Source organism: Marmota monax, unplaced genomic scaffold (assembly GCF_021218885.2).
Source record: "Marmota monax isolate L192 unplaced genomic scaffold, Marmota_monax_Labrador192_F-V1.1 WCK01_AAM20220418_F8-fsc00017, whole genome shotgun sequence".
Classification (NCBI taxonomy): domain Eukaryota; kingdom Metazoa; phylum Chordata; class Mammalia; order Rodentia; family Sciuridae; genus Marmota; species Marmota monax.
In genome coordinates, this window is record NW_026695241.1 from 7277184 (window position 1) to 7292737 (window position 15554).

General features: G+C 45.8%; 1 protein-coding gene across 7 annotated transcripts in view; it reads left to right on the forward strand.

Annotated features, from left to right (window-relative positions):
- Positions 1–15554, forward strand: part of Foxn3 (forkhead box N3) — a 387213-nt gene that overhangs the window by 339615 nt on the left and 32044 nt on the right. The window lies entirely within an intron of this gene.

The window sequence follows — 15554 nt, forward strand, 5'->3', positions numbered from 1 at the left end:
TCTAGACCTCATCTGTCTGCCCCAGTGGCCTTGTCACAACCCATGTCACCTGGAGCTCATGTCACAGGCCCTGTTTTTATTGACAAAGGCCACATTCTACCTCTCGTACAGTTGCTCTCATGTTTTCTGCCACTATTTTCTTCAAACTATGAAAACTTTTTTATTATAGAATATCTCAAGTGTACTGCAAAAAGAGAAACCAGAGTCCCCAAATTACCTTCCTGCCACCACCACCACACCTTGGCACGTTGATTTCATGTGTATTTTCCCTCAGTCCTGCCACCTCTACCACCCCCCAGTGATAGGGATTATTGTATAATTCCTGCACATGTTGCTGTCTGTTATTTCAAAAATGTAGAGATTCTTTTTAACACAGCCACAATGTCAATAGCACATCTGAGAAATTTGATAATTACCTGATACTTCATCAATGTTTACATTTTTCCAATTGTTTATAATTCTTTTAAATCCCTTTTTTTTTTTAATCAAAAACCAGGCAGCGTTCCATACCTTATAATTACTGATCCATCCCTCCTGGTCCCCTCTTTAGGGTCTCCTTCTGTATTTGTCTCTACTTTGTCCTTTTTTTCTTGACTGCTGGTAACGCTATTGTGTTGTTGTAGTTGTAGGTGGACTTCATACCTTTACTTTGTTTGCTCATTTTTATGTGGTGCTGAGTATTGAACCCAGTGCCTCACATGTGCTAGGCAAGTGCTCTGCCACGGAGCCACAGCCCCAGTCCCTGGCGCTATTATTTTTTAAGAGATTCGGTTGTTTGGTCTATAGAGTTCCCTATCATCTGGATTCTGCTGATTTATCTTGCATCGTCATTCAGCATGTTCCTCGGTCCCCTGAATTTTTTAATAAATCAATAATTAGACTTAGAGAAGGGTGGTTTAACTTTGGCACATGATGTTTGGGGCCAGATAATTCTTTGTTGGGGAGGCGGGGGGGGGGGTCTGTCCTGTGTCTTGTAGAACATGTCCTATCAGCACTCTTGGCCTCTACCCACTAGATGCCAGTTGCATGCAAGTATGGACACACACACTGGAGCACACTCACCAGGCATGGCAAACATCAGTGACTACAGACATTGCCAGGTGTTCCCAGGAGTACATAGTCCTGCCTGAGAAACATTGCTGAGGAAGCTTGAGGAGATTCAGATTGAACACTAGAGATTTTTGCATAAGATTACTTTTAAGCGGGGTGTCCTACCGCCATCAGGTGGGTGAAACGTTGTATCTAAGTATTTCTTCTTGTCATTAGCATTTGTGATCACTGTTAGATAAATTCATTCATTGGGGCTGCAAAGTGGAGGTGCAGTTTCATCATTCCTCCTTGAGGTGACCTCGAATACATTGTAGAGAGAAACTTCCCGTCTATCACTTAGCCGCCAGGTATACCAAGGAAAGGCCTAGCAGCTGTTTGCCTCTTCCCTTTAGCAGTTTCCAAAAGAATGAGTCAGTTCCCCAGCACTTCCCAAAGACGACCAATGAGTTTTAGCATTCTTTTAAATATCACTGCAGGGGCTGGGGATGTGGCTCAAGCAGTAGCGCGCTCGCCTGGCATGCGTGCGGCCCGGGTTCGATCCTCAGCACCACATACAAACAAAGATGTTGTGTCCACCAAAAACTAAAAAATAAATATTAAAAAATTCTCTCTCTCTCTCTCTCTCTCTCTCTCTCTCTCTAAAAATAAATAAATATCACTGCAAACTTTTGGGTTAAGTATGTTTGATGCGTTTGAATGCAATGCAGTTGTTCTCCTGGTGGGAGCTTCGTTCACCCCATCTTTGGCCAGTGGGAAGGGCTTCAAGTACATTTGAATCCTTAGGACATGCCTCAGTAGACTCTGATGGCATTCTCATCATCAGGTATGACGAAGTCCTCTGGGCTTATCTTATATGGTTTCTGCGCCATATGGGAGTGCTTATTTCTTTAGTGGGAAATGACATTCAGAGATGACAGTCTGTTGCCATCAGTAATTTTAATCACATGGTCTTTTGATTTTGTTACCGATCTCAGGCTCTACCAAATGAATTCTTAGTACCTTGATAACACAGAACTTCTTTAGATGAACCTGTTGCTCAGAAGCACACTACATTTTTATATGCTAAGCCCCTCTGGTAGGCGGTGTTTCTTTGACCCTATGAAGTGAGTGTTACAGGATGGACCCAGGATATGGACATGTCCTGCTTCAGTTAACCTCAAGGAGGCCTTTGTGGTTGAAGAATGGGGTGGGTTCTGGAAGTGGCAGAGCCTAGAAGCTGGTCAGAGTTGCACAGGACTGAGTGGAATACCCTTCAAAATCCATTCCTTGAGGATCAGAAGACCCTTCCTTGTAAGCTGTCCATCAGGTCCAGGAGGGTGGCCATGCCCTGTATGCCAGTTCAACGGACTTCTTCCTCCTCCTCTTCATTCTGTGCAGATACCTGAAACTCTGGCTCACTCTGCCCGAGGTGTGGGGCAGCCACCTGGCGCTCTCAGTGCTTCTCCTTCTCTTGACTCTAGCATGCTTCCCAAACCAAGTACTCAGTGGCCCAAGGAACACCTTCTTTCCCCCCAGAATGCAAATAAAAAGCATGTTAGCAAATTCTTCGGAGCAGTGATGTTGTTCCAGAGGCTGAATTATTACCAGCTTCCCACGGGTCTGTGGAGAGGGCTCAGAGACCATCAAGTAAGGTCAACCCCTTTGTGAGACTCTGCATGCACAAGGAGAAGACGCCCTAGGGCAGGTGACAGTAACAAGAGCTGCAGACATCTGGGGAGGGGGACACTGCTGTGGGTGAGGTTTTCAGGAAGGCTTCCTGCAGTGACACTGGGCAGGCCCATGTTCCTTGCCTCAGTGCGTGCAGGCATGGCCAGCCTTCCCTCTGCCCCTGGTCCCTCTGATCTCTCCCCTGATCATAATGGCACCAACTGTCAGGTTCCACAAGGGATTTGGGAGCCTTATTTTGAGGAGGCAGTCTATAGGGTTCTCTGAGGAGTTTTGCTCAGGGGGTGCACCGGGCTCCAGGTGTCATTTTCTTAGAACAGTCCATTTTTCTCCTTAGTACCATCAGTGGACATGCCAAGCACAGCAAGAGTATGCTCCGTCTTTACCCCTCTCTTCCACGTCCTGTCCTTCCCACCTCACCCTCTACCCACCCCCACAGAGTCACACTCTGGAGCAGTAATCATCTGGGGGGCATTAGGCTGGCAGCAGTAGGCTCCCTCCTGCCCACTTGGCCTAGCAGGGTGGGCCAGATGCCTGTCGCCGAGCATCCCAGGGATAAGAGCTCACTGGAGCATGCTCCCTAGGTTTCCTCAGAACACGATGAGCTGGGAAGATCAGTGTGCTTAAAAACAGGCTGAGCTGTCTATCTGAGCTGTCTCGCTCACCCCAAAACCTTACCCTAAAAGTGCAGTAGCCACGCTGTCCTCTGGCACTGCTGAAGCCTGGAGGTTCCTGGGCAGACATTGGGCTCAGCACAAGCTTGTCAAAAAACATGCCAAAACCCTTTCTAGAAGAATCTTCAAAGGGCGGGAGAAGATGCGGGTACCGTACGCCTTGGTAGCCCTTGGCTGCGGTGGATTTTTTCCTTCTCCACTTTCTAATTGTCTTTGTCTGGTTTTGTTTGTACAGTATTTGCTGCAGCTTTTTTTTTTTTCCTCCTCCTGTTGAGCGAGGAAATGTGGGTTCCTGGTGAGAGACTGAGCCCAGCTGCTCTGGTGAAGTAACCTGGCCCCCAGGCCTGCAGAGCTCCCCTCCAGGTGTCTTGGCCCTTCCGCAGCCCCCGCCCACACCGTCACCCTTGGCTGATGTTACCTTTCCTTCTGGCTGGGTCTGTTTGTCCTGTTGTCTGGTGTTTGTCCAACCCTCTTGGCTTTTCCAAAAGCAGTGTACCCCAGATGTAAACTGAAAGACCTTTCCTTGGCTCAACGTTTACAATTCTGAGCCAAATACATGGCATCGGCAGGAGGAGGTCAGGTTTGGCCTGAACCCACCTTCTTCCAGGCGCCCAGCTTCCAGGCCTGGATGGACTTCATTCCGTGGAAAACTCCCTCGTGCTGGTGCTGCTGTTCTGGATGTTTCCCCACTGTCCTAGACGATCCAGGTTGCTACAGCCAAATTCCACATACCAGGTAGCTTATAAGCAGCAGAAAATTATTTCTCACAGTTCTGGACGTTGAAAAAGTCAAGTCTCCAGCAGACTCCATGTTTCATGGGGGTCCAAGTCTGGTTCATAGATGGCACCTCCTGCTGCATCCTGCTGTGGTGGAAGAGGCAAGCCAGCTCTCTGGAGCTTCTTTTATAAAGACGATAATCCCATCCCAAGGACTTCACCCTTCCTGAGAGGACCTGGTCACCTCTCCAAGGCCCACCTCCTAACACTATCACGTTGGTGTTTGGGTATCAACACATGAATTCACAGGACATAAATATTCAGTCCATAGAAACCACATATGCTGTGTGGCTGAAAAAAAGAAATTCCTCTCTTTATTCTTCTTCTCCTCCTCCTCTTCCTTTTCCCTCTTCTCCTCTTCCTCCCCCCGCCACCCCACCCAATCAAACACATCCAAAGAAAGAGGGATCCATCAAAGTAGACCCTTACAGGCAAAATTCTTATTTTAGGGATGCAGCTTCTCTCAAAAACCCTTCTAGAGCCGGGTGCAATGGTGTCTGACTGTAATCCCAGTGGCTCAGGAGGCTGAGGCAGGAGGATCGAGAGTTCAAAGCCAGCCTCAACAACTTAGCAAAGGCCCTAAGCAACTCAGTGAGACTCTGTGTCTAAATAAAATACAATATAGGGCTGGGGATGTGGCTCAGGGGTTAAGTGCCCCTGAGTTCAATCCCTGAGACATACCCCCCCCCCCTTAAAAATAACCTTCTGGAAACTTCTCTGGAGGCTGTTTTCAGAACCCATTTCCCATTTGCCTGCCAAAAGATCAGCTTGTGGCTTTATGGTTAAGCTAAATCTGAAACCCAAACTGTTCATTCCCAACTTCCTTGCCCATTGGCTTCCTGGGATCTTCTGCTTCCAAGATGCAAAAAAAAAAAAAAAAAAAAAAAAAAAAAGCCCTGCAGGACTGGAAGTATGATGGGCTCCTTCTCATTTCTCTTCCAACAACACAATGTTGTGATTAGATCTTGTCGGATAAAAAACGGAATCCTTTTATTTCCATGTCCTTTATTTATAGTCTTAATCTTGAATCTGTATATTTCCATACTTAACTGTGTCTAAAATGAACTACTCATGAACAGTTTAATGATAACTTTTGTTTGCAAGAATGGACGGGTGGTACCACCATCTCTTTGTATCTAGGAGTATGTGCTATCCAATGAGAACTGAATTAGTGACAATTAGTATGATCTCCTCACCTATGGTGTAGCCCCTAAGAGAAGCAGGTCCTTCCAGGAGCCAGGATTAGACCAGTGGAGTAAAAGTCTAAGTGCTTAAATTGATCCCTGCACCGAGCTCAGTGACCTGTCGTCCTGTTGCTAGAATCAGCAGCCCCAAGTTCATTCTGGAATAACAGTGGAGGAGACATCAAGGGTGTCCAGCACCCCTCCTTAGGAGAATGTACCACCGTCATCCCAAGGGCCTGTGGGGTCTTCACTGTGGTAGACACAGACTGAAGTGGGATAAGGACCCTGAGTTTCTGATGGGACATACGCTTTCCTCTACTTTGGTCCCTCTTTGTAACTGAAGCTCAGGTCTCTAAGGGAGAAAGTAAGAGATGGGTTTTCAGAGGACTTGTTTACCAGAGAAGCCTGGTTGTACTGGGGGCGGTTGTAGTGTCTGGGTGCCTGTTTGTGTGTATGTGGGCACCCGGGCATGGGCATCAGGAAGGAGAGCTGGTTGGATCTGTCCTCTTCTGATCCTTTAGTAAGATGACCCAAACAGGGTTTAAGCAACCAGATTCCAAAGTGAATTCTTGGGTGATCTTGTGACTTTTCCTCTGAGAGGAGGCGTGTCTCGGGGCACCGATGCCAGGGTTCTGAGCTGTGATCCCTTCACTCACACACCTGCCAGTGTCACTCCAAGACGGATTCTTGGCTCCTGGAAAAGGGGCTTGGCACATGTGCCCAGATGAAGACAGCTAATGAAGTGCAAGTGGAATTATTCAATTGTCAGCGCTTACCGGCGCTGCTACACCCAGCAGGGGCCAGGCCACCATGGGAACCTCTGTCACCAAAGGAGAGTTGGTGCCAGGTTGCCAGCAACCCCAGCCATTTACAGAGGAAGATGGAGCCTCTGGATAGGGACTGAGCAGGGGATGATTTTCCCATAGGAGGGGAGAAGTGATGGTGGGTGGGGAGACCTGGGCTCTGGAGAAGGCAGGCCAACAGCGTGGCATCCAGGCATTGCTGGGCCCCCAGCATTCCCTGACAGTTATTTATCAGCCATCTGAAGGTCTGATTGTCCCTCTGGGGACACTGTCTCCAGTGTCTTTCTGGTTCTTACTCTGGCTTCTGGGCTTGGCCCTTGCTTCCTTCTAGACACAAGAGCGGCCAGGTTCTGAGGATCTCGGGGCTCATCTTGTTCGTGCTCCCGGGGAAGCTATTGTGCACCCAGGGCTGGTTTCCGTCCCTTCCGGGGTGATAAGCTCTGGCTGTATCACTAGTTGAAGAAAGAAGAAGGTTTTCAAAGAATCCCAGAGCCTGGAGGGCTGTAGTGTGTCTCCTCTGTTTCTCTTTCTGCACCATCCTCCAGTGTCCTCTCTGTTCATGGCTATCAGAAATCAGAGAGTGCAGTGAACAGAGATTTACAACTGGATGAGCTGCAGAGGGGAAGGGACTTCTGAGGTCTATGATTCTCTCTCCTACAAGAAGTTAAAAAATTATTAAAAAAAAAAAAAAGAAACCAAAGATAAGTACAACACAGCTCATCAAATGAGCCAATCAGGACTAACCAAAGAATCTTGCCTCTAAAATAAAAGTCTTGTCCCATGATACATGGGACAAAGACATAACTTGTTCTGGGTCACTTGTTGCCTGTGCCCTGGTCTTCAAGTTCTAAAATTTTAGTTTTAGCCCATATGGTTCCTCTCAGTTGACTCTCAGGTAGCTTCTAGAAAGACTTCCATCAACTAGTCAAAGGTAACAAAGGGGTAGGCAGTCACCATTAGGAGAATTAGACTACCCAGTTTAAGGGGAGTTGGGGTGACTCTTCAGCAAAGGGCTGGAGGCCAAAAACAGCAGGAAAAAGAATGAGCACGTAACATGGACCTCTCCTCAGAAATGAACAATTAGAATCAAAGGGCCCAGAAGACATCAGAGTGAAAGCAGCTCTTGTGGGAAGAAAACGGAAGTGGGGGGCACCCGGGTGGGGAGTGTCAGCGTGCTCCCCTGCTGCTCCAGCAGAGATGCAATGGCAATAGTGACGATGTCAGGGAGGCCCAGGAAAAGTCCCCAACCCCCACCCTAGTGCCAGGTTAGACACAGGGCTCCTCCGAGACCTCCAGAGACCACAGACCCGGGCATCTGACTCCCAGCCAGGATGCACTTCCTTCCAGGATCTCTTTCTGCAGGAAATGGCGTTAGGGGGTAATAAATGGGCCATTGATCCAAGTTAGAAAGACGCCCTGGGTTGGGAGCTGTAACGCATTCCTCATGTGTAGAGTCGATGGTGACTCTGCTCCTCAGGCTCAGTAAAATCCTCCTCTGGAGCTCACTAGTCACTCTTTTTAAGCTGAGAGAAACTCAAAAGACTCATGGCTGGGAGCCTGATAGCACCCAGAATGCTGCATGTGTGTGTGATCCGCCCTCCCTCACCCCAGAAGGACATGGATCACCTTTCTGGTCCAACAGTCAGCTGTTGGTTCCCGTGAGTTTGATGGTTGGTTCTCACTCTCCTGGTGCCTTCGGAGCAACAGGGAGTTTCAAGTGTTCTTTGGGCTCATTTTTTTGGGCAGACAGGCCATTTTTGGTATTCTCTATATCAGCTCTCATCGTGAAGAAGATGTTTAAAGTCACAACTGGGCATCTATTTGTATGAGTCTTTCATTCGCTAAAACCCTGGCCATGCTGAAGCTGTCCGCCGGGCTCTGTGGTGTCACTTTCTCCCAGTCTCGCTGAGAACCCATTGGACATTTGCACGTGCGTGGTGAATCCTTCCTCGCGTTTCCCACCTCATCCCTGTTGCTCCTCACATTACAACTTCTTTCCCTTTGGAAGTGGACAGAGTGTTGGTGGCCAGTGACATCACTAGAGCTCACTGCACCTCCCCTTTCTCCTTCCTGATCAGAGGCAGCCGTTTGAGATGTCTTGATCTACTGCAGCAAGAGCCAAAGGGCACGAATCTTCAGTGGTTTCAAAGCTGCAAGTGTAGATATTCTGTCTGTCTTAACTTGCACCTAGGGATCTTGCAAAAAAAGAAGAGTGAAATTAAAGACATCAACAAGATGAATGGTATTATCTGTTTGCTCTTGATGGCGTTCTATTCGAGAGAGTTGTTCCAGAAGCTGCATTTGCCAACCCTAGCTCATGGATCTATGAGTGTAGCACAGACAGGGCTTGTCAACCCCGCTTCCGGACTGGATGGTGCTTGGTGGTGCAGACTCTCCTGCACCCTGTAGAATGCTGGGCAACGTCCCTGGCCTCTCCACCCAGCCGGGGCTGCACTTCCCCTCCCGCTTAGTCATGACAATCAAAAATGTTTCCAGACGTGGCCATACCTCCTTGGGCAGGAGTGCGGAATTTCCCTCCGCTGAGAAACAGTGGCTTAGTAAGGTGATGATAGATGAAACCAAGCAGATGTACTCAGGTCCCCAGGAAATGTTCCGCTTGTTTTGTTTCTTTGTTTCATTTGTTTCTTGTCCCCTTGGCCCTAAATTAGTCACTTTTTTTTTCTCTCCATTTTTAAGCAAATACTTTCAGATGTGTCACTCTCACTCAGAATTGTAGAAAATGGAGAAAGATGTTTCAAAGCAAAGAGGTCTAGTGAAATCATAAATGAAAAAGGATATCAGGGGCGTACTTGTCTTCCTCAGTGGATTTCTTTGGATGGTATTCACAGACCCTTGATTTGCTCTTAAATGTGGTTCTCACCTTTCCCATGTATCAGAATTCCCTGAAATTTTTTTTTTTTTTAAAAACTCTTTCACCTAGGGTTGATCTTATACCCTGGGGTCATCAAACACAACTCCCTCAGCTTAGTGCTGAGCTTCAGATAGTTAGAGTCAGCTAAGCAGCAGACTGGATGAGCCACTCATTCATTTATTCAGTAGCTATTTATCTGCACCCCATTAGGTCCCTAACACTGGGCGAGGTACTGGGACTAGGGGGAGAGCAAGGAGGAGATGTCCTGGCACAGTTCACTTTCTAGGGGAGAACATGGGAGAGAGTATGAGCATCTTAGTATGCACACGTGCCCAGTGTACCTATGTTCTTATATCTGAAAATTTCCGTTCAAGTGTGTGTCATTGTTTCGTTATTTTGCTTGTTCCTAAATAACTTTTATTCAGTTACATAATGATCTTTTATCATCCTGTAAAACACTTCCTGTGTAAAGGAGAGCAGAAAGAGGGGAAAAAAAAAAAAAGAAACACATCAGCCCTATGGGAAGCTAAATGATTTCTAAGAAGTCATGGCTGTTGTCTCGGGCTTTCCACATGGAGAATGTTCTGTCATCATTTTGTTGAGTCGGTCAACTCAACTCGGAGATGCCACGGTCGGTCATCCCTTACATTCTTTTGAGGCTGGCCTATGAGAATTAAACCAGGGGCTTCCTGTTGGCATTCATATTCTTAGTTTGTTAAAATACATGGCCTCTACGAGTCACTTCTCTCTGGTACAAAATCCCAGAGGGGGGGGGAGTGAATGCAGACAGAAATCACACCAGGAACCCACAAAATACCTGCACCAACCTGGATGGGTGGCTCTCGAGTGGACCTACAGGTGCCCACCATGACGGGCCACAGCTTTCCAGGGACAGTAGTATGTTCTCCCAACCTTTCTGAGAGCGTTCGCTGCCTCCAGAGGCTTTGGAGCAGATGGCTCATTTGGTTGGTGCCTCTTGGGGCCCATAGTCCTGGCAGCCACAGATTAGAAAGGGAAGAAGAAGTCAAGGGACATTAAAGGCAGAGCCAGGAAGAGTGTGGAAGGAAATGAAAAAAAAAAAAACAGTCTGGTGCAGATGTGGGACTGGAACCTCCAGATCCTCCTGCCAGGCTAGTGTTTTTCTCATCCTACACACAGAGGAAAAGCCTCTTCCTTTCCCAGAAAGAACCATCTCCACACCTTGGGAAAAGGAGGCTGAATGTTTTTCTTAATCCAAAGAGCTGAATCCCTGATTCTGGAACCTTTGTCACCTGCTTCTCTCGCTGTAGCATAGGATCGTTGTGTGTGTCCGTTCAAGAGGAGAGGATTTGAAAACATCTTTAAGGGGTGGGACTGTTTTTCAGTCTTGGACTCCAGGGAAGAGGCAATATGATAAGACAACTGCATTACAGATGAAAATTGAAATGGGCCGCTGGGAACCAGTCCAGAGGAGAAGGAACATTGTCACTGAAGCATGAGCAAAGGAATCTTTTTAATACAGGATTTGATATTGGCTCCGTGTTGATGATGGTCGCAACTCTATTAAGCAGCCATGACAGCATGCTGCCTGTTGTACTAAATTAACCCATAGTGAGTGACTTGGGTTCCTGGACTAGGATGCCAAGTTGGCTACAGTTGGGAGGAATCACCTATCCAATATGAAAGAGGCAATGCTTCCTTGTTCCCCTGCTCCCCACTCTGGCTCCCCAGAATACAACATAGAGGACACTCCTGCCAAGTGGATCTTCATTCCTAGAAAGAGTTCTTGGATGAAATACCCCCTTTTTTTTTTTAATCCTAAACCAGGTTGAACCATCTGGAGAGGTGGCTGGTGGACCACCCTTTAAGCCAGGAAAAATCCTTTAGTCCATCACTGCCCTCCCCTAGGTGGATAGCCTTTCAGAATCAGCCATGACTGTGAGGCAGAAGCATCCCCCATGCCCAGACAGCTCCTCTGTCCCCAAAAAATGACTCTGGCCAAGAAACTGCAAAACAAATATTCTCTGTAAAAGGGAGGCTTCTATCAGAATGTACCCCTGCTACCCAAAGAGGAAAACCTTCACTAGGCTCTCCTGGTCAGAGAGGTTTTTAGGAAGACCCAGAGTGTGCTCATGACAACAGTTTATGACCCAAGGTGGACAGTGGGACTGAGCCCCAGAGAGAGGGGCAGTGGAGGGCAGAGGAGAGAGCTGGGGCCATGCTGGTCTTCATAGGAGGGATGAAAGAAGCAGCTAGAAGGACTGGTAGAGGCTGGTCTTCAGGGGTCCCAGGTCTGTGGGAGAGCAGTGTATTTGGCCCCCGGTTCCACAACCAACTCAAATTTTTGTTTCTGCCTTTTGGTAAATCTACCATCTAAAGAAAAGATCCATGAGCTAGGGTTGGCAAACGCCGTAAGGCAGCACCCTAGAAAAACTTTAGATAATTATACTAATATGAAAGGTTTGCCAACATTTGTTGTATATATACATCAGCACCCTACCCCCTGCCACCTTTTTTTTCTTTTTTTTTTTTGACACAGAGTCGCTTGGTTGCTAAGGCTGGCTTCAAACTTGGGATCTTCCTACTTCAGCCTCCCAAGTCATGGGGATTGTAGGTGTGTGCCACTGTGCCAAGCTGAAGTGAAAATGATTTTAAAGAAATTTCAGAAAACTGTTTTCCATATACAGTAGTTTCCCCTTAATCTCAAGGCATCCATGATCCCAAATGGATGACTAAAACCACAGATGTACTGGCTCCTGTGTATATTTTCCCCTAAACATACCAATGACAGAATTTAATTTATAAGCTAATCACTATAAAAGATTAACAACAATAGCTAAAACCAAAATGGAATAATTATAAGAATGTACTCTAATAAAAGACATGAGTTATTTTCTTCTGGGATTGTCCATTCAGGAATTCCAAATGATGGGAAACCAAAGCTTAGCAAAACCATAGCTGAGGGGGAACTATTGTAAACCTGATTTCTAAAAAATAGATTTGTGTGCCTGAGTATAAGTCCATGTGTGCTGGCATTCCAGTGACTATACAGAAATGCTTGTTCTTACATAGACAATTTTTGGACATATATAGAAGAAAATATGAGTCTGGAAGTGGGTCCATAGAGAAGGCATGTATTTCTCAAGTAATATCCACCTGGAATATATTTCTTCATGTTTAACATGCATTATTTTCATGACCGTTAAAAGGGGGAGTAGAAACTTGGGCCTTTTAATAATATGTAATAATAAGCATTATAACAACTCTGGGTAGGAGAGAAGGGAGGTTGTCTACTCTGAGGACTACGGCACACAGAGGGTGTCAGGGTGGGGACCAGCATACAGGTATGTCACACCAGGAGCTAAATAAAGACCTTCTGGTATTGACCTAAACAGATCTAGAAAGTCAGTGCTTAGCTTACTGGTTGAGGAAAGAGGTCTGTTGATTACTCCATTTTCATTTATCTGTAAATGTGGGTATTGAACCCAGATAATATTATATTAAGTTCACTACCAAATGAAAACAAAAGATGCCACATAGCCAAAAAAAAAAAAAAAAAAAATTGAACAACTTAATTTAAAAAAATGGGCAAAAGTCTTGAGCCAACTTTTCCTGTTAGAAGATGCACAAATGACTGCTGAGCACATAAAAAGATGCTCAATATAACTTGTTATCAGGGAAGTACAAACTTAAACACAGTTAATTCTATTGCACATTCACTAGATGGTGAAAATTTTTGAAGATCGACAATTTCAAGTGTTAGCAAAAATGTTGAAAAACTATAACCTCTTATTTTGCACAGAGCATGGTTTAGCAATTCCCTGTAAACATACTCTCACAACAGTTACTCAAGAAAACATGCCCTGGAAGCCTGGTACAAAAATTCATAGCAGCTTTTTAAAATACCTGGAAACAAGTCAAATGTCCATCCATAGGTGGCTGGATAAACCAACTGTGGTATGTCCATTCAGTGAAATACTACTAATGATAATTGTAAGAAATGAACTAGTGACATCATATAGTAGGTAAGTAACAGAGAGCAAAGTAGTGGTTTGCCTGGAGCAGGGACAGGTGTGTTTGTAATAGGGTACCAGGAAACTTTTTGGGATGATGGAAATGTGTATCTTTGTTGTGTTCTTAATCTTGATTATGGTAGTATAAAATTTGTCAGAATTTATTAGCTGTGCACTTGAAATGGGTGTATTTTACTGATGTAATTCATCACTAAAGAAACCTTTTTTTTTTTTTCTTCCCCCGCTTAAGAATGGCCCTCACTGTATCCCCTGGGGTAGAGCTGGCACTTAGGGCGGGTGTGCGTGATCACACACCACCCATGCAGTCCTCATTTGTCAGTTTGCTTGCCAAGAGGTCCAGGGGCAAGAATCCCAAACCCTGCCCTCCATTCCATTCTCTTCCTCAGGCTTCTTAGGACTTTCAGCGTAGAAGGTAGGGCTGTAGGAATGCACCAGGAATCAGACCTTGAGAACACTGTGTGCTCCACTTACCCGTGTGCCTGGAGACTGGCCTGAGTATCATGGCGGCATTAGTATTGTTCTCTGTGGAGCCCTGGGGCATGGCATATCTGGTTAGAAGGAAAGATGGAGTTTATCTTCCAGCAACCTGTACTTGTCTACTCGTGTATCTGCCTGGCTTGGCTTGGGTGGTGCAGGTGACATAGAGGGTTGTTGTGTGGGTCTGACAGGCTCCCCAAGCTTCAGTTCTCCTGAAATCCTGTGAATGTTGATGGTCCTCTTCTTTTAGGTTCTCTTTCTTGCATCATGACTTCTGTTAATCTGTGGCCCTCAGACTGTGGTCCAGTGTGTTTTTGAAGAATACAGAGCTTTCATTTACTAGCAAAATTAATAGGAAAGGTTCCTGACGTCTCAGTGCATTTCCTCTTAGCTGGGAAACTTCCTGGTCTCCCTGGGAGGTGAGACCATCTACTCAGGCCAATGGTAGGTCACCTGTCGCATTTGAATTCTCAGAGAAGGCACAGAACCATTGTTTGGTGAGAAGCAACAGCTTGTTTTCTTGGCTCCTTTGTGAAAGGAGGGATAGGAGGAGGAAGCCACAGAGCTTGTCTCTCTGGGCTCATGGGTGCCAGCAACACTACTAACAGCAGGACCTGTAGGGAGGTGAAGGGAGCCGGGCAGTGGGAGCCTGGGAGCAGTGAGCAGAACTTGGAGCTTTTCGATTAATCATTCTGTGTATGTGTATATGTGCCTGTACATACATGTATGCATGTGGGGGTGTTTCTTTTAGTCCGGAGGGATGACTGTTTTAGGAATCTCACCTCAGGAGTTGCCAAATAAGTTTATTTACCTGTTTCTCACACAATATATACTTATTAAAATGAACTTTTACTGCATTATGGAGTATAACTAACAGGCTTCCTGCAGGCAAAGTTAAAAAAAAATAAAAGGCCTGCAGAGTAAAGTTCCTTTACTTCTTTTTGAGACATTGTCTTCTGAAACCAGCATCATTCCTATTATTAATCGCTCGTGGGTCTTTATACTGCATCGCATTACTCCCTTGGAATTAAACTGCACATATAAAGTATGAAAAATGTACTTTTTAAAACAGTAAAAAAAAAAAGTAATTTTCTCACATAATACCCAAAATAAAGTGCCATGGAGCCATTAGTAGTAAATTGAATTTTTTGGTATGTAATTTGTGCAAAAACTGACAAGCGCGAGCCCCCCCGTCTCCCCCATCATTAGTCACCGGGTTTAGCGGACATGGAGGCGGTAATCTGCAAGGGCAGGCATTTTGATGTCGACTTCAATTGCACACTTCATTTATTTGGACAGGGCACAGGCGGCAGCTTCTGTCACGGGGCATCACCGCACTATTAGCGAATTTCGCCCCAGGGCAGCTGGGACGCTGTGCTGGGGCAGATGTTCTTTTCAGCCTATTCAGTGACCATTCTTGGGGGTTGTTTACTGTTGCCATGGTGACCTTCATTTCCATAGCAGCAGCGCTGCTGTTTCTCAGAGGAAAATGAATTTAGTTATAAAAGGATAATATTTTTCTCTGTCTCTGTATAACCTGCCATCTGTCAACTGGTGGATCGGTAAGGATTCGGAAACCTATTAAGAATTATAGCAATAAAATAATGGGGGTTTTTTTGGCCCGTATTAAAAGCAATAATAGATGTAGAAACAAGCACTGAGCCCTCAACATCAGAACTTTACATTTTTTCTTTATATTTTAAGTGCTTTTTTTTAATGCCTCCACCACCACGGTACACACACAACACCTCGTAAATTGTCATTTGTATTCTGCTGACAGTGGAAATGACCAAATGTCTTGTTTGTATCTCAGTTGATGCAGGTGTATTTAATGCTTTCTCTCAATGCTGTGAGCTTTCCCCAGTTCATAAAGATTCCTGTGGCTGAACTTCCCATTGTCACTGCCTCCCCTGCTCCTCCACCGCAGGGTAAAGGCTGAGGGAAAGCACAGATCAGCAACTTACAGGAACATACAGTGCAAATGATGACATTAGCAAAATGAGAAGAGACTGTTCTCATCTGGTTAGGGGGAAAAAGCTA